This window comes from Protopterus annectens, chromosome 12.part0 (assembly GCF_019279795.1).
Source record: "Protopterus annectens isolate FY-2018-M chromosome 12.part0, PAN1.0, whole genome shotgun sequence".
NCBI classification, from domain to species: domain Eukaryota; kingdom Metazoa; phylum Chordata; order Ceratodontiformes; family Protopteridae; genus Protopterus; species Protopterus annectens.
Window position 1 is genome coordinate 341,917,839 of NC_056746.1, and position 20,360 is coordinate 341,938,198.

A 20,360-nucleotide genomic window follows, 5' to 3' on the forward strand; every position below is an offset into this window, starting at 1 on the left:
AAAAGAGGATTTTTGAAGAGCTTTCTTCAGATGAAGATGATTCTTGTGCAGAGGAATCTTTGGCTTATTCGGCCCAAATTTCATCTCCTTTGGGATATGCTTCCCCAGAAGAAGAATCAAATGGGACAGATTCCCCTGCAGAGGATATTTCTTTTGGGGAAACCATTGTTAAAATGAGGGAGTTCTTCAAATGAGATTGTTCTCAGGTATCAGACATCTAAAAAGATATTATGACCTCCTGCAGATGGACTCCCCTTCCCCATCTGCCATGCCCTCTGTTCTGCCTTCCTGAATGCATTCTCTGCAACCTCTAAGTGTCCTGACTCTCAACCTCCTGCCCCTAAAAGCCCAGACAGGTTCTATAAGGTGCCAGAGGATTCCACATGTTTGTTTAAATGTCCCATTGCAGACCCTGCAACAATTTCATTGTCTGTTGACAAGACTTCCAAGATGCTACCCTCCACTTCCCTGCTCCCTTCAGACAAAGAGAGTAAAGTTATTGAGTGACTGGGAAAGAAAGTTTATATATCAGCAATTCTGGCATTCAGGGTCATTAATTACCAAACCCATATGGTTAAATACTCTTTGGCCCTTCTCTCGGACGCTGGTAAGCTACTTTCAGAGCTCCCAGACTCTCCTACTAAGACTAAGTTATACGCCATTCTTAACTCCTCTGCTCAAGTTACGCATCATTCTGTAAAGTGTTGCTTTGGAGGCATCAGCCAGACCGGCTGCATCAGCGTCAGTTCTCTGAAGTTACTTCTGGCTCAGGCTTCAACGTTTGCCTGATGCATTAAGGCAAAAATCATGGATGCCCCACTTGACAACAAGGCATTATTTGGTACCTCTGCTGCAAAACTCTTTAAGTCATTACAGGAAAAGAGCAAAGAGCTGCAAGACCTTAAGCACATTTTTGTGTCCCCTGTCCCAAGATTTCAGAGGAACTACCTTACTAAGACCCCGTTTTTAACAAAGTCTTCCAGACCCCAGTCTTCAAAGAGTAAAAGAGATGCTAGGAAGCACTTTTCCTCCAAATCTTCCACAACAACTCCTGCTACTCAGAAGTAGCCCTTTCAGGCGAAGCCAGGTGGTCTGTGACTACCTACCCCCTTGCAGCCTAACTCCTCTTTCCCTTTGCCTTTCCCTCTCTGCTTGGAAACAGATCACCCAGGACTGTTGGGTTCTCTCCATTATCCTTTGAGAATACTTTATTGTGTGGAAAACACCTCCTTCCTTTGGGGTATTCCCTAACCTTCAAGGAAACAACTGGAACTCTTTCTCCAGGTCATTTCCAGTCTTCTCTCTCAGGGTACCATTCAGGAGGTGCCATCCTCCCAAATAGGAAGAGAGTTCTACTTCAGGATGTTTTTGGTCCCCAGGAAGGATGGTCCCTGAAGGTTCCCATTTTTCGCATGTTAACCCTGTCCACTCTTCTTCCCCTCATTCTTTCTCAGGCCTTTATGGTATCCCTAGACATCAAATATGCTTACCTTCATATTCTCATCCATCCTTGGTTCAGGAAATATCTTTGCTTTGCTATTGCTTCCTCACATTTTCAATTTGCTGCCTTGCCTTTTGGATTGTCTGCGGCCCCAAGGATCTACACAAAATGCTTAGTTCTTGTCATAGGCTTTTGCATGTTACAAGGAATATAAATTTTCCCATACCTGGACGATGATCTTCTCCAGGCTCAGACACCAGACACCCTTCAGGAGAATCTTCTCTTCATGGTGTCACTGCTGGAGGGTCTAGGATTCACTATCAACTACCAAAAATATACCCTGGTTCCTTCTCAAGACCACATTTTTCCTAGGATGCAAGTTCCAGACAGACAGGATGTTGGCTTCATTACAAACAGAAATGGTGCTGTGCCTCACATCCTACTTCCAGGCCATCTTCTCCCTTCAATCCCTGACTGCCAGGGAGTTTTGTATGACTCTTGGGGTTCATGGCATCCACTATTCCCATGCTAATTCTAGCCAGGTTACACATGAGGAAACCCAGTCGTTCCTGAGAACAGTTTGGGTACAACACTCCCATCCACTGGAGTGTGTAATATCCTTCTACCCAGCCTGAAAAAGGAATTAAACTGGTGGATTCAGCAGGTTACAAGGAATCCAGGTGTACCCTTGCAGCCACCTCCTCCCACTCAGGAGATGTACATGGAGGCTTCAGGCATTGAATGGGGAACAGCCCTTGACTCATGGAGGGTCAGAGATGTGTGGTCCCCTCTCAGAAGAGGGAGCACATCAACATAAAGGAGATGAGAGCACTGATGTTTGCTGTACAACTCTTCAAACCCTTTCTTCTCCCAGGTGCCCTGAACTGGTTTACAGATAATACCACAGTCCTCTGGTATGTTAACAAGCAGGGAAGGACTAAATCTTACTTCATGTGCAGACTGCCTCTCCAAGCCTGGGAGTTAGCCTTCCAGAGTCAGCTCTCCCTCCAGGCAGTTTACATTCCTTTGGCTCAAAATGTTATGGCAGACACTTTCAGCAGGTCCATGACTCAGTCCCACGAGTAGATGTTATAGAGGAATGTGTTTCTGGACATGGTCCATCAGTAGGAAACACCTCAGGTAGATCTGTTTGCCTCCTCCATGAACAGACAGCTTCCAAAGTTTTGTGACAGAGTCCCAGGTCCTTTGGCATGGAAGGTAGATGCCCTGTCCTTCTCCTGGAAGGGGATGTTTCTATATGCATCCCCCCCCCCATTCCCACTTTTCCAAAAGGTCCTGTTGAAGATCCAATAGGAGCATCCAGAAATCTTGCTGGTGACTCCCTTTTGGCAGTGACAACACTGGTTACCCCTGTCACGAAAAGAGTTAATACCAGCCCAGCTATCTGGAATTTTGTAAATAATTATATGTTATTTGTGAATATTAACATGATTTATATAGAAGTGTAACAAAAGGAGATTCTGCCAGCACAGCAGTCTGGAATTTTGTAAATGGTTATGTATCATTTATGAATCTCAACATGCTTCATGTAAGATGCTTGTGTTACAAATGTATTCTAACTGTATGTTATGTGGGTATCAAACTGCTGGTACAGAAGTGTGTGTTGAAAAGGGTTTGCAAAGTACTGAGCTTAAAAATGTAGTAACAGTGTACCCTACTGGATTAGAACAGAAGTGTATCTGCACTATTTTAACTGTTTAGATGTATATATTTTAGCAATGGAAACTGGAACACAGGAGGTTGATTTCAGAAAAATTGTTGAAATTAAATGACTTTAATGCGTAAATGGGAGTACCTTCATTGAAGGTTAGCCGTCGAGCTGGCACCTCGGCGTTTGTGAAAATCTACTGCCAGTCATTAGCAGACCGGAGTTCCACTGTGGCGACGCCTAACCGGGAAAAGCCGAAAGACAAACAAGTTGAAATTAAATTACTTTATGACAACAAGAGACAGGATGTATATACTAGGGATCTCTCTGTGTTGTCTTGAAAGAGGAATAATTACTAGGCTTGAGATGTGGAAGTGTTTTATTGATTTATGACTTCCAGGATCTGTCTTAGATCTAAGAAAATCCATCTCTATGTATTTTGACAGGTAGATGCTAAATGCTACCAGCTGCATCAATGAGGGGTTTACCTGTGATAGAGTCAGATGACAAGAAATTATGTCATTCTGTAAGCTATCTCAGCAATAATATTTGAGATATTAATTTAAGAACTCTCTGGGAGAGACGGACTATTCTGTATTTTGCCTTTGACCTGACAACATCAAGATCCACTAACCACATCTGTCTTGCTTGCTCTGAAGTAAGTTATTAGGGTACAGTAATTCTCTTAAATACAGTCAGGAATATAGCAAAGCTTAGCTTAGCTGTTTTTCTTTATTTATTTGAGACTGTCCTGCAATGTTGTTTTAAATATATCATGTGATTTTGAACTCTGATGTAACTGTAAGTATATACTGAGTATTTTCTTGTTCTTTTATTATTTATTATATTTTCTTGTTCTTTTATTACTTATTATTAAATGTATTTAAAACTTTCATTGTGGCTGATCTGTGTAGACACATATTTATGTTCTGACAGTACTTGCATATTTATTTCGTGACACTGTGTGGGCCACTCCTATTAGTCTTGCTCTTGGTCAAGCTACCATTTGTATTTATAGTAACATTACACAGTAAGATTGGACACCCTTTGTTAAGGGCCTTAAAGTAGCTGATAAAGAGTTGGCTGGTGGCAGTGATAGCTATCTTATAGTCTGGGCAGAAGGGCGCATGGCTAGTAAACCTGTGCCAGCCTTTCCCAGTTTTGTGTGTGTGTGTGTGTGTGTGTGTGTGTGTGTGTGTGTGTGTGTGTGTGCGCGCAAAACAAGTCTCCAAGAATGTGTGTGTCAGCTACTTGGGCAGAGACACACGGCACTGGTTGGACAGAGAGGGTGCTGGAGGTCTTGGCTTAGCCACTCAGCTGAGATCTCAACTCTATAGCTGTGCCAGTGGGAGTCTTATTGGGGATCTGGAGAAAGAGGGAGAAACCAGCCCCAGACTGACTGTGGTCTCTGTGTGCTCTTAAAGGAAATTGACTGTGTGTATTTGTCTTCCTCCCACTGTACATCCCCCACTGGTGCTAGTGGTGACGATTGGGGCTCCTTGATTACTGGTCCAGTGGTGAGGCATCATATTTTATTGTTTGGCAGTGGTGGGATATATTGATTTCTTGTAGCCTGTAAACAGTGGCCACTAAAGAAGATGCTTGTACTCTCGATCAGCCACACAGTGAACATTCAGAGTTTCATATCGCAATAGTTTTATTTTTTTTGTTAGCTTAGTTAGACAGGGAGAGCAGGCAAGGATGTCAGTAGAGAAGTATGGCAAGTTGATAAGGAGCCAGTTGGTTGATTTGTGCCAAGCCAAATGACTGGTGCACACCAACCTGACTAAAGCAGAAATAATTGCAGCCTTGGTCACAGTTGCATCACAGACCAGCAACCAAGAGGACCATCAGACTGGGCTTGGGAATGTACAACTCTCAGAGAATGGGCAGTTCAGCCTTTCCACATAGGAATTGAAAATTCGTCTGGAGTTAAACAGACTTGAACTGGAGGCCAAACGTCTGGAAATAGAATCAGCAGAGCAACTGAGACTTCTGGAACCTGAGCAGAATGAGAGGCAGAGGCAACACAAAAAGGAGATGCTGACTCTTCGCCAGGGTCATGGAGGTAAATGAGAAGGGAGTAACTGAACCCCAGAAGCAACAAAGGTCACTAAGTTTCTTCCAGAATTTCCAGAGGGTGGTAATTTTGATAGTTTTATTCATATGTTTGAAAGGGTATGTAAGCAGTGTAATGTTGAGCAAAGGGTCTGGGTACGGTTTCTGACCCCCTTACTTCATGGTAAAGCTGTAACTGCTATCTCAAAATTGTATGATACTGATTGCTTAAATAATAATACTGTTAAAAATTGCTGTTAGAGTGTTTTAAGTTAACACCTGAAGCTTATAGAAAAAAGTTTCATGAACATAGAAGCAAGGCAGATGAAAGCATATGTGAATATATTGCTGAGTTAAGCACTTATTTTCTTAGATGGGTGAGTGGGTGTCAGGTCACCACTTTTGAAGGGCTGGTAGACTTTTTGGTGAGGGAACAAGCTCTTAACACTTTGCCTGAGGACATTAAAATCTGGTTAGCGGATAGAGAATGTAACACAGCAGATGAGTTAGGGAAAAAGAGAGACCTGTAACTAGCAAGCAGGGCATCACTGCACAGGAAAAGGATAGCCAGTGGTGCTATTGGGTGTAAGGGAACCCATGGTGGGCAGCCTAAACTGCCCCAACAGAGTCCGCCTGTAGCAGGGGAAGACACTAGTCCAGGGTACGCATCCAGGACCAAGGGTTAAATGTTTTAAATGCAACCAGTGGGGCTGTGTAGCATATAGATGCCCACAAAGGAAAGGTGGGGAAACAGAAGGTGGGAGAAACAGTAAATGGGAATGACAGAATGCCAGTAGGAAGTTGTTTGTAGACAACAAGGGTACCAAACTACCACAAGTGGTTATATCCTGTCTTAGTAGATGGGAAACAGATCACTGCTAAGAGAGAGACAGCCTCTGACCTAACCATTGTGAAGCCTGCAGTGGGTAAAGCGGAGCACTACTTGCTTGGACAGTCTACTCCAGTCAGAGATATAGGAGGGACTCCATTCCATATACCTTTGGCTAGGTTTCACCTTGACTGGGAGGGTGGAAAAGGAAGCAGACAAGTAAGTGTGTTTGAGAATATCCCTGCAGATGTCCTGATAAGGAATGATTTTTGATAATGCAGTACCTTGTGTGCATGCAGTTACACTCAGTCAGGCTTGGAGACAAGCATGTGAGTCTGGTAGACGGGGGTGGGGGGATCCAGACAGACCGCAGACTTGAAACCAGGACTGGTGTGATGGCTACTTCAGAGAGGGAGCTACCCTGTAACAGTGAGACTGAAGGTGATGTTAACTACATGGTAGAACTGCTAGGCAGGAGGCAGGGGCATAAATTGTACCATGTTAACATGATGAAACCTTACCATGATAGGGAGGCCCTTATGCTAAGTATTTGCAGTAAGATGCAGGAGGAGTCTGAGGGGGATCTATAGCTACAGGGAGCCAGCCAGCCAAATCCCAAATTACTATAGTAGAGTCTAGCATTGCAGGCATATGATAGGACAGTGCAGCACTGTACTGGGGTCAGCAATGCCAAAGCAGCTGGAATCTCAAGACAGGGAATGGGGTCAGGTATTCCCAGATAGGCTCAACCCTCTCAAGCAAAGTTTATCAAGGGTCACTTAAGAAACTAGCTTGAGTCTCCGAGGGAGGGGGGGGTGTCACGAAAGGAGATACTGGCAGCCAGGTTATCTGGAATTTTGTAAATAATTATATGTCTTTTGTGAATATTAACATAATTTATATATAAGTGTAACAAAAGGAGATGCTGCCAACACAGCTGTCTGGAATTTTGTAAATGGTTATATGTCATTTGTGAATGTCAACATGCTTCATGTAAGATGTTTGTGTTACAAATGTGTTAGAACTGTATATTATGTGGATATCAAGCTGCTGGTACAGAAGTGTGTATTGAAAAGGGTTTGGAAAGTACTCAGCTTAAAAATGTAACCATAGTGTACCCTACTGGATTAGAACAGAAATGTACCTGCACTATTGTAACTGTTTAGATGTGTGTGTGTATATATATATATATATATATATATATATATATATATATATATATATATATATATATTAACAATGGAAGCTGGAACATAAGAGGTTAATTTCAGAAAAATAGCTGAAATTAAATTAGTTTATGACAGTAAGAGACAGGATGTCTGTACTATGGAGCTCTCTGTGTTGTCCTGAAAGACAGATAATTACTAGGCTTGAGATGTAGACGTGTTTTATTGTTTTAAGACTTCCAGGATCTGCCTTATATCTAAGAAAACCCCAGTCTATGTATTTTCACAGGTAGATGCTAAATGCTACCAGCAGTATCAATGGGGGGTTTACTTGGGATAGAGTCAGATAACAAGAAATGTCATTCTGCAAGCTATCCCAGCAGTAATATTTGACATATTAATTTAAGAACTCACTGAGAGAGACTGAGTATTCTGTATTTTGCCTTTGACCTGACAGCATCAATATCCACTCACCACATCTGTCTTGCATGCTCTTGAAGTAAGTTATTAGGGTATAGTAATTCTCTTAAATACAGTCAGGAGTATAGCAAAGCTTAGCTTAGATGTTTTTTGTTTATTTGAGACTGTCCTGCAATGTTGTTGTAAATATTTCTCGTGGTTTTGAACTCTGATGTAATTGTAAGTATATACTGAGTATTTTCTTGCTATTTTATTATTTGTTATTAAATATATTTAAACCTTTCATTGTGACTGATCTGTGTAGAGACATATTTATGCTCTGAGAATACTTGCAAATTTATTTTGTGACACTGTGTAGGCCACTCCTAATAGCCTTGCTATTGGGCAAACTATCATTAGTATTGATAGTAACATTACACAGTAAGATTGGGCAGCCTTGAAGGACCTTATAGTAGCTGAGAAAGAGTTGGCTGGTGGCAGTGATAGCTACCTTATAGTCTGAGCAGAAGGGTGCATAGCTAGTAAACATGGCCCATCCTTTCCCAGTGAGGGTGTGTGTGTGTGTGTGTGTGTGTGTGTGTGTGTGTGTGTGTGTGTGTGTGTGTGTGTGTGTGTGTGTGTGTAAAACAAATCTCCAAGAATGTGTGTGTCAGATACTTGGACAGGGACATGAAGCACTGGTTGGACAAAGAGGGTGCTGGAGTTCTTGGCTTGGCCACTCACCTGAGATCTCAACTCTATAGCTGTACCAGTGGGGAGTCTTATTGGGGATCTGGAGAAAGAGGGAGAAACCAGCCACAGACTGACTGTGGTATCTGTGTGCTCTTAAGGGAAATTGCACTTGATGCAGAGAGCTGCATCTGGAAATACTGTGTGTGTACCTGTCATCCTCCCAGTGTACGTCCCCTGCTGATGCTAATGGTGAGGATTGATGCTCCTTGATTACTGGGCCAAAGAAGGGGTGTCATACCCCCTTCTTCTGCATTTAGTCAAGGGCATCACAAGTTACCCCACAGAATGGACCTACTCACACAGGACAAAGGATCTCTAATACACCCACAGATGTCAACTCTACAACTGACCCCGTGGGTGAAAGGGTGTTGATTCCTTTCAGACATCTTTCGTCTGAGGGCGTGCTGCAAGTTCTGCAGGAGACTAGAAATTCCAATACTAGGAAATCCTATTTCCAAATGGAAAAGGTTTTCTATCTGGTGTTTCTCAAAGGATTTGCAACCACTACTGGTGAATGTTCCAGTGGATCTGTCCTATCTGTGTGAATTATTGAAGAGAGGACTGTCCTACTGTTCAGTAAAAGCTCATATTTCTGCTTTCTCAGCATGTCTGTGTATGTCTCCCACATTTGCTTCCAGGCTTGAAGTCAAACTTTTCCTGAAAGGCGTCATTCACATTAGACCACCAAGGAAATCAATTCCTCCTCCTTCTTGGGATCTTAATTTTGTCCTAGAGAAATTTACCCTGGCCCCTTTTGAGCCAGCAGGTTCCTCTTCTCTGCAGCACTGCACCTGGAAAACAGTTCTTCTTGTGGCCATTACTTCTGCTAGAATGGTCCCTGAACTTCAGGCACTAATGTCTTCTTCCCCTTCACTGTTTTCCACAAAGATAGGGTCTCTTTATGCACTAGTCCATGTTTTATGCCCGGGGGGTAAATAAGTTGTCAGTCAGTCAGTCCATTAATCTTCCCACCTTCTCCTCAGCCCTCTAATGAGAGGATTGTATACACCTTAGAGGTGCATAGGCAACTGAGATTTTATTTGGATGAAACCAAATCAGTTCGGAAAACTGACCGCCTTTTTCTCTCCTATCACCCAAGTGCCCTGGGCAGGCCTGTTTCCAAGCAGACTTTTTCTATTTACCTTTCCAAAACCATTTTCTTCTGTTATGTGTCCCATGGGAAGACTCTTCCTTTGGTTGTTAGGGCACACTCCACCAGAGCTGTGTCCTCCTCTGGTGCTTTTTCCAAGGGTCTAGACACCTGCTCTGTTTTAGAAGCAGCTACCTGGTCTTTTGTATATACCTTCACAAAGTACTATAAGTTAGATGGCATTTCCAGGTCCAGAGCTGGTTTTGCAAGGGCTATTTTTCAGGGATTTGTAGAGAGTGCTACTGCCCCTCCACCAAATTTTTCTTCTGCATGAACTTTGGTATTCTCCCTCATGTTATGAATACTGTAACATATGAATATAAGGATATAGAATAGTTGTGTAAAATCTTACCGTAACCATAGGTGTCATTGTCTTCTATATATTGCAGTATCAAAGTCATTAAATAATGGCACACATTTGATTTTCAGACTATATTCTTCAGAAAATGCATGCTAAAACAAAATTTGTTATTCTAGCAATTTTCTAAAGTTTATAAGAGGAATATTTAAAAGCTGTCCCTATTTTTGGTACTTTGCCCTCCCGTTATTTATTTTTATTTATTTATTAATTTATTGATTGATTGACATTTGATTACTGGGAAAGTTTGATATGGTAGAAGCCCATTTTCACTGAGGCCCAGGAGAAAAGCTTCAAATTATTACAAAACATTTTAAGAACAATAATTTTACAATTTTCAAAAAAATAAAACAAAAACATCTGCAGTTTAAATAATTATAACAAACTGGATATAAAAACATTGGTTAAGAATTGATAGAAGTATATGACAATCATTTAATATTTAGAGAAATTTTAGACAGTTTGTAAAGAAATTAAAAGTAAGTTACTCTTAATATAAACAGGCATTGCAATGTAAAGTGAGGGAAAAACAGGCTTATGGTATATTTGGAGAGAATGTCAGGGAAGGCAATTGGATAGAAGCAAGGAGATCAGTGAAGAAGGGAGAATAAGGAGGTATAATGAATGAAAAGTTACTTGTTCACATTTAGGGATATAGTTTATCCTGGTTTTGAGTAAGAACAGAGCCAGACTTTAGTTAGGAAGTCTTTCAGAGTGGTTTTTGAAAGATGGGAGGGAGTATTGACTTGATAGATACAGGTAAGGAGTTCCAGGCTTTAGCAACCTTGTATAAGTACAGAGAATGCCTAGCAGATTTGATAGGTTTATAGACAGGAGTTTTTGGTCACTGGATCACAATGACCAACTGCAAAAATAGTTGTGAAGAATGTTTTTAGTGCTGGACAACCAGATGGATGTTGGATAATTTTATAGATGGTAAGATGCTGTGTATATGTTAGTTGATGAGCCAGTTCTAACCAATTTAACCTTTTTAGTGCTATACAGTGTTGAGTTCTGAAAGGGGTATTTGCTGGAAATTTAGCAACTTTGTTGTAGCATTGTTCAAGTTTTAATTTTTCAGAAGCCTGGAGGTTAATAAGGATGGAAGCACCATAAAGAAGAGTGAGGAGGAGATCAGCAGTAGCAAGTGTAGTTTTAGTTGCGTTAGTGAGAAATTTTTTGACTCTGTAAAGCATCCCTAGTTTATAATGAGATTGTCTTATGCAGTTTTGTATACGCAGGTCAAATGTCAGATTATTATCCACTGTCACCCCAAATTGTTTGCTATGAGAAGTGACTTCATTGGGGTAGTATTATCGAGAGAGGACTTTAAATTTTTTTTCATGAGAGAGGGATTTGGGGGGGTAGTAGTTTGGTCTTTTTTGGGTTGAGCATAAGTTCTGAGTTATGAAACCATGTTTTAGTGTCTGTTAAAACTTCCTAGGTAATTTTTGGAGGTGTACCATGTTGTCAGATGTGCAAATGAGAGTGGAATCATCTGTATATTATATTAGAGTGGCCTGTTGTGTGGATGTATAGAGAGTGTTGAGGAAAATGTTAAAGAGGAGAGGGCCAAGGACAGAGCCTTGTGGTACACCAGTGGTGACTGGGAGGTGAGAAGAGAGCATGGAGTGCCATTTCACTGACTGATACCTATTGGGTAGGTAGCTTTTGAACCACTGAAGGGTGGGTTGAGAGAGACCTAGTGAGGACAATTGAAGTAGAAGTTTGGTGTGACAAACTGTGTTAAAGGCTTTAGACAAGTCTAGAAATAAGGAAGAGACTAGTTTGCTGTTATCTCTAGCTTTATTGACAATATCTATATAGGTTAGAAGGGCAGTGCTAGTACTATGGGAAGGACGGAAGCCATGTTATGTAAGGGCTAGATGTTTTTCATGCTTCACTGTTGCAGTCATCACATTTGGGTTATCTGCTTGCAGTAGCCTTCAGTCGGCCTGAATATCAAAGTCTTAGGTCCTGCATCATTTCCTGTCGCATCTTCCATGACGTCAGGTAGTCAGGGGTATAAAGCATGCAGCCGATGTCATTACATCAGTCTTCCTTGCCATGCGGTGCCCGAAGCAGAAGCAGATCGCAAGTGCCGGTCGGCCGACTCCTGAAGTTTTCGTTTTCGAGTTTCAGAAATGAAGTCTTCAACTAAGCTAAGTACCCTGTTGGGGAAACTTTTTCTTGCAGTAAAACCAATGTCAGTAAAAGTTAATAATTGTATTTCTTGTGGAAAGCAAATACCTCATAAAGATTTTCATTCGTACTACATTCCTTGCTTAGGCCCTGACCACGACGTACCTCGCTGTCAGTTTTGTGCATATTTAAACAACGAACTATTCGTCGTCTGTTTATTTACGCTTGTAAATATTTTGGCACTCGGTTGAATTATCTAGATATGGCTTCGGTAAGCCACCCGACTACTGACATTCCAAAAAAATGCAAAGATAAAGACAGAGACAGACCGCATAGGTCCAAAGCTGCCAACGACGCTTTTCCTAAGCTAGTCACCAGTTCGCCTGTACTCAGTGAGGCGCTTTTGCAGCCCCTGATACCCTCTACTTCAGATTCGCAGGCCTCTACTGAAACCCATTCGGAGTCCTGTATGCCACGAGATGCTCCAACTGTGGAAGCTGTGGATGTCTCTACCTTGGATGGGTCCGGAGCCACTGTGCAGGCACCAGGTTTTGAGAGTGTATTCAGGCCTACTGACTTGCATATTAAACTGACTCCATCTTCTTCTTCAAGGCCTAAAACTCGATCCATACCTAGAAAACCGATGCCCAGACTGCATGATCAGGCCTCTATGCCTAAAAAACAAATGATAAGAATGACTGAAGACCTTATTACTGTAATTAGGGGAAGCCACCCTTCCCCCTCTAAGAGAACCAGGACTGAGTTTCCTTATGATTCTTCTGATCAGTATTCTGAAATTTCTGTTTCCTCTGATGACCAGGATTTACCCTTATCTACCTATGCGATGCAGAGGACTCTATTCCCTCTGCTTCCCCTCCAGAGGATTTCTCTTTTGGTGAAACCTTGCATACTCTTAGGAAGCATTTTCGCTGGGAAAGCCAGGATTACTCTGACTCTAAAAAGAGGCTTAGGGATTTCTTACTCCTGCCTCAACATGGGCCTATAGCTATCCCCCCTGTACTGGACATTGTTGATGATGCCTTCTCGGAAACTAGCTTGGCCCTGACTCTTTACCTCCTGCTCCCAGAAAACCTGATAGATATTACAAGGTTCCTGACTCTCACAAGTTCCACTTTAAAAATCCTACTGCAGATCCTGAGACCATTTCACAGGGACCCAAGGGCATTAAGGTTACTACTGCCAAAAATCCTACCCCCTCTGATAGAGATTCCAGGGCACTGGATAGATGAGGTAAGAAGGTATACACTTCTGCAACCTTGACCATTAGGGCCTTAAACTGCCAGTTTCATATGTTAAAGTATCAGCAGCATATTATTGGATTGTTTAAACAGAAAATTATGTTGATTCCCGACTGTGCTGAAAATAAAGATTTACAGGATTTAATGCATTTTACTGAACAAGTTGGGAAACATACTTTGCAATGTGGTTTTGATTCACTAGAGGCATCTTGCAGGGCTGCTGTGGCTGGGTCTGTACTTAGAAAGCATGCTTGACTTAAGGAGCAATCTTTGCCAGATCATATTAAAACTTAATTGCTAGATGCTCCCTTAAACCAAGACCGCTTGTTTGTCAACAGAGCAGAAGAAGTACTTAAAAAGATGGAGGAAAAAGCTAAATCTATGCAAACTGTTAAAGATTTCCTACAAGTACAGCCTCCCAGATTTAGTAGGCATTGGCCCTCTAAAAATTGGTCATTTTCTGCCTCTTTCAGGCCTTCTCAGTCCAAACCCAGAACCAGCAGAACATCCAGGCTTCAGTCCCAAGGTACTCACAGAACGAAGCAGTGGGGGGGCTCCCACTTCCGAAGCAGGGAGTGGTAAGACTCCCCCTTTGGTAAACTGTCTCAATGACTTAACTTTAAATCTTCTAAGCCCTGCACAACTGACTGTTCCTTTAGGGGGAAAGATTGCCCTGCAGGCAAGAAATTGGGAACTCATTACCCAGGACAAATGGGTTTTAAATAAGTTTCCCAAGGATACAAATTCCACTTCCACTCCTTACCAACCCCAAGTGGTTGGACAGATCTACCCCCAAATCAGTGGACAGAGGCTCAAAAGCAAATTCTCTCTCTTAAGCATCAGGGCTATTCATCTTGTTCCAGAAGAGGAAAGAGGACAAGGTTTCTACTCAAGACTTTCCCTGGTGCCCAGGAAAGACGACAGCTGGCATTCTATCCTGGACCACTCTATCCTAAACACATTTTTAGTGATCCCAAAATTCAAGATGCTAACTCTTCACCAGCTGCTTCCTATGCTAGGCAAGGATGCCTATTTGGCAACACTGGATTTAAAGGAAGCCTACCTGCACATCCCAATAAGGGAATCTTGCAGAAGATACCTATGCTTCAAAGCAGACTACATGCACTATCAGTTCTATGCATTGCCCTTTGGCTTATCTGTTGCGCCCAGGGTATTCACAAAGTGCCTAGCTCCAGTCATTGCATTTTGCAGGTATAGAAATATCCAAATATATCCATACCTAGACGATTGTCTAATTCAGGCGGAAAGCCAGGGCATACTATTGAATCATCTGGCATTTGTACAGAAATTGCTAACTTCTCTGGGGTACACCATAAATGAAAAGAAATCACATCTTGTACCCTGCCAACAAACTGTATTCCTGGGAGCAAGCTTGAATACAACTTCCCAGATGGCCTACCTCACGCCAGAGAAACAAGTTCATTTGACAGCCTACTTCAAACTACTGGCCACAAAGACCCAGCTATCTGCAAGGACAATACTGCAAGCCCTGGGGTTCATGGCCTCCTGCATTCTACTAATTCCATATGCAAGACTGCATAAGAGGAAACTACAATGGTATCTATAAAGCCTATGGTGCCAACTTTCTCAGGATTTAGAATCAATGATTCCTATCATACCTTGTCTACAGATAGAGTTCCTTTCATGGGCAGAGACTTGCCACCAAAACAAGGGACTGCCATTCACTCTACCCCCTGCCGCCCAAACCCTAACAACAGATGCATCAGACTGTGCATAGGGGGCTCACTTGGCAGGGAAGTGCATTCAGGGCAAATGGTACCCAAGTCAAATGCACCTGCATATCAATCAAAAAGAAATATTAGCTGTACAAATGCTCTGACAGCCTTTAAGGACCACATTCTTCCAGGACAATTATTGGTAAAGACAGACAACACCACTGTTATGTGGTACGTAAACAAGCAGGGGGGAACCCACTCATACCCTCTCTGCAGAATAGCTATGGCTCTGTGGAACACAGTCTTGAGCTACAAAGTGCACCTACAGGCTCAATTCCTGCCAGGAAAGCTAAATACATTGGCAGACGACCTAAGCAGAAATCTCATGGACCCACACAAGTGGAAACTGGAACCAAAGATGTTCAACATGTTGAGAAACAAATGGGGGAGCCCAGAGATAGACCTGTTTGCCTCCCCCCAGAACTACCAATTGGACAAATTCTGCACAAGGACTCCCCACAAACAAGCTTGGAAAGTGGATGCTCTGTCCTTCACCTGGAAAAACCTATCAGTTTATGCCTTTCCCCCTCTGCCTCTCCTCTCCAAGGTACGACTAAAGATCAAACAGGACAAACCAAGGACAATACTGATTGCACCAGACTGGCCACGCCAACACTGGTAACCCCTCTTGCACAGTGTGTCACTGCAGGCACCATGGCACCTTCCTCAGACCCCTGCCCTGCTGTCCCAGCAGGAGGTCCAGATTCTGCACCCTCAGCTTCAAACCCTGAACCTGGCAGCGTGGCTAATTACTTGACCTCTCCATTACCATCCCTCAGCAAGCAAGTGATGGATGTCATTCTGGAGGCAAGGAGGTGTAGTACTAGTAAATCCTATGCTGAAAAATAGAAAAGATTCTGTTCCTGGAGCCACACTCAGGGGATGGGCACAGCAGTGCCCAATTTACCTCAGATTCTTCAATACTTAACTGAAATGCTTCACAAGGCCCTTTCCTTTTCCTCCATCAAAATTCAAGCCTCAGTCATTTTAGCTCATTACAATACAGAACCACCCCTCTTCTCTCATCCACTGCTGAAGCAATTCCTCAGAGGGGCCAAAAACCTAGGACCACCCAGGAGAGCCCCTACTCTAGCCTGGGACCTTAACTTTGTATTGGAAAAGCTCACTCTACCTCCCTTTGAGCCAGCTGCAAATGCAGAGTTGAAATTCCTTTCTTGGAAAACAGCCTTCCTTCTAGCCATCACTTCAGCAAGAAGGGTGTCTGAATTACAGGCCCTCATGGTAGTGGAGCCTTTCATCATCTTTCATGCAGACAGGGTGTCCCTCAGGACCAATCCATCCTTCATGCCCAAGGTGGTATCCAGTGTGGCCCTTAATCAGTCCATTCATTTGCCAACCTTCTTTTCTAATCCACAGAACAAAGGGGAACGAATACTGCAGTCCTTGGACGTGCACAGACAACTTTGATTTTAGTTGGACAGGACTAAACCTCTCAGGAAGTCTGAACAGCTGCTGGTTGCATCTGCTGCATGGGCATAGGGGAAGGCCATTTCAAAGCAAACAATTTCTAAGTGGATAGGCCATTGCATTCATTTCTGCTATAAGCACCATGGAAAACCCACCCCACATGGGATAAGACCACATTCAGCCAGAGCTGCATCTACCACTACAGCCTTTCTTAGAGGCGTCCCTACCAGGGGCATCCTAGAAGCTGCTACCTGCAGTTCTGTACATACCTTCACCAAGCATTACTACTTGCCATTTTTTTCTAAATCCAGAACTGGCTTTGCCACTGCAGTCTTGCAGAGCCATATAGCTGGCCCTAATGCTATCTAATTACCTCCTCCCATCCTTAGCTTTGGGAATCTACCCAAATGTGATGACTGCAACAGTGAAACATGAAGAACATAGTACAGCTGTGTACACTTACCATAAATGTAGATGTTTGAGTGTATTCACTGTTGCAGTCCTGGTTACCCTCCCTCCAGCCCCCTGACTTCTATTGACTATACCTCTATTCTCTTAAAACCCTGCAGCTGCGTGGTTTTGGCGTCTTCCCAGGCTTGATAGTTGTTGCTGAAGCACCTACCAAGAGGAGAAAACACTGAGAGAAGAAAGGAGCCACTTTTGAGCTTTTAAGTATTTCTTCTGGTTTATTTCTTAGAAAAACTGCATTGCCACCTACTTTTCTGCGTTTTAGTGCTTGCAAAAGTTGATATCTGTGTTAGAAACAGTATTTAGAACATACATAGAGCCTGTTTATTGCATTTTTTGTGTTGCACTTAACTTAAAATCGTTTTTTCTTAAAATTGCATTTTAACTGCCCCTGACCTAGCACACATGTGTTGGGGTCATTTATTGCACTGTTCTGACTAGTTTGCTACTTCTGTGTCTCTGCTATCCTTAAACAAAAACAAAAAAAACAAAAAAATCTTGCTATTTTCCCACTTTCTATAATTTAAAAAAAAAAAGTTCATTACAGAGTTGCTGTTCTGAACTGTTTGTAAGTTTCTTGGAGGCCAGTGCTTACTTGGGCTAAAGGGATGTCGCTGTGTTCACCAGTGCAGTGGTTAACACTGAGCAGTCTGCCTATCCCTGTAGGAGTGGTTACTGCCTAGAAACTGTAGTTTTATTGGCCATTTTGGGTCAATTCCAAACGCCTTGATCTCTCTCTTAAAACCCTGCAACTCTCTTTTTGCGCGGTCTTGCGCACAGAGCAGCATCGGGCAGCGCCTGTTAGTTGGGGTATACTATACCTGGCACCACAAAGTCTGCAATGCAAATTTTCCCTTAGGACTAGGCAAGCCTCAACTCAAGTGCTTCAGATCAACTGCTCTTATTGCAGCAGTTGCATAACCCAAATCAGCACTTGTCCAAATCTCCTAGACAACACTGTTATTTTCCAAATCTCCTAGACAGCATTATTATAATACAGCATAAGACCCTCGATTGTCCGCAAGACAAGTGAAAGTTACTTTTCCAAGCATGTCCAGAGGTCAGCTTCAGGTGTACTCTCCAGTTCATCTGGTGGAATTGGGCATCCTGAGGCAATGTCACAACTGCCTCATGTATACAGACAACCCTCTCCTCTTACCTCTAGACACAAACACTTGTGAGAGATGCAAATATACAGCCAGACTGGAGGCTAAGCGCTCTCAACCCATTACTGTAACAGACAGTCAAGAGGAGAAGAGACACACTAGCATCACACCACCAGTCAGACATGGATCTACAAAACAAGCACCTTCAAAACATACACATAAATACACAAAAACATATTCGGAGACACTAGGTACCAATCTGAAAAAGAAATAGTGCCCTCCAAAGCAGACAAGCAAGCAACCTGCACCTCAAACACAAGCCAAAAAACACATAATTCACTTCAGCAGTGTGTCTCACGACAGCCCCTAAGGGAAAACACCATACCCAACACGTTAGTAATAGGAGACTCTATAGTAAGCCACACTGATGTTCCACTCACCAGGCTGAACAAGGAGAAAGTTACTGTCAGCTGCCTGTCGGGTGCTAGGATCTGCCACATAACACAGGCACTTAGGTCACTCCAGAACAAGTACAAGTGTGACGCTGTCATTGTACATGTTGGTGTGAATGATCTAAGACGTACCTCCCTGGACTACATGAAAAGAGACATCGAGGAGCTCTCTGATCATGTAGCCCAAGCTGGTATGACCCTGACCTTGAGTAGCATACTACCTTCACCTAGAATGATACCACAATACAAAGACAAAATTATCAATTTCAACAACTGACTAAGCTTCTGGTGTCATTCTAAGGAGATCCAGTGTCTGTCTGCCTGGGATGACATGATAGACAAGCCTCGCTGTTTCACCAGAGATGGTTTGCACCTGTCACCCCTAGGCTTTAGAATACTGGCCAAGGCTCTTGCCGTCCCCATATTGCCTTTTTTAGGCAAGGCTCAAAGGACAAACCAACCACCGTAACCAGCACAGGTAACCAAAAACTAAGGGTAATGCTACTCAGCGCCAGAAGTCTCAACCTCAAAATGCACGTGCTCGAGGCACTTCTCAGTATGGAGAAAATCGATGTTTGTGCAGTGACAGAAACCTGGTTCAAGGCTCCAGAGAGCACCCCCAGCACTACCAGGTTACAATTCATATCATACCTTCTGGCCTCAGTTACCCGATCGCAGCACAAAGGGCGGAGATGTATCCATATTCATCAAGAATACCCACATCTCCAGGTTAGTGGCGCAGCATGATGCCCCAGAGATCATCCATGCACAACTATCAGCCGACAAAACCACATTTCAAGTCATAGCCTGTTATAGATCACCCACCAGGTCCCAAGGTGCTCACTCAGCATTCCTTGAGGCATTGGAAAATATAAATGTCCTACCCAATGCCATAATTTTGGGTGATTTCAACTACCCTGGTATAGACTGGGCGAACTACCAAAGTTCTAACTCCTATGCCCAGCGGTTCATAGAATTTATAAATCCAAATGCCCTTGAACAACTGGTATGTTCTCCCACTAGAGGGGACAACATATTGGATTTAGTCATCACAAATATGGGTGCCCATTGTACCACACCCGTTATCACTCCCTCTCTGGTCAGATCAGACCACAAACTGATAACCCTTGACATCCTCACCCCTCCACCTCCCCCAGTCAAAGAAACCATCGTAAAAAACCTTTCCAAAACAAACTTCAAACTACTTGCATCAGAAGTGGAAAGCTTCACTATTCCCTTGCAGAAGGATAATGATATCCAGGATGCAGAATCCTACGCCAAAGCACTTTATATACATCTTCAGGATTGCATGGACCGTGCTGTCCCAAATAAAACCAAGACTCCTTCTTCAAGCAAGAAGAAACCAGTCTGGTGGACCCCGGCCATAAGCAAACTATACAATAAAAGGAGGAGACTTATACAAAAAAGGCCAAATCTCAAGTAGAAAAATCTTCCCTGATCAGCTTTAGTAAGAAATTGAGGGCCCTCGTCAAGTCAACTAAATTTAATTTCGAAAAAAAAGTTGCCAAGGATGCTAATGATGACCCTAAGGCCTTCTATGGTTACGTCAAAAACCTAAATGGCAACGCTCAGGTCTGTTCTGAGCTAGTACAAAATGGAACAAAATACACTGACCCCACTGACATTGCCAACATCTTGGCTTTCAGGTTCAGTGCAAATTCCACCCCAACCCACCCTCACCACCTACAGGGCCTATTACTATTCCAGGGGATTGTGTAACTCCAATTATTACTGATATGTTGGTTAATAAGGCCCTATCTAAAGGTAAAAACACTGCCTCCATGGGACCAGATGGCGTCCCGGGCTGTGTCATATGCGAGCTCCAAAATTAATTAACCCCGCATCTGAATACCCTGTTCACTCTCAGCCTCTCAACAGGATATGTGCCCATAGAATGGCGCACA

General features: G+C 42.9%; 1 protein-coding gene across 1 annotated transcript in view; it reads left to right on the forward strand.

Annotated features, from left to right (window-relative positions):
* Window positions 1-20,360, forward strand: part of ZC3H7A (zinc finger CCCH-type containing 7A) — a 1,693,893-nt gene that overhangs the window by 1,071,085 nt on the left and 602,448 nt on the right. The window lies entirely within an intron of this gene.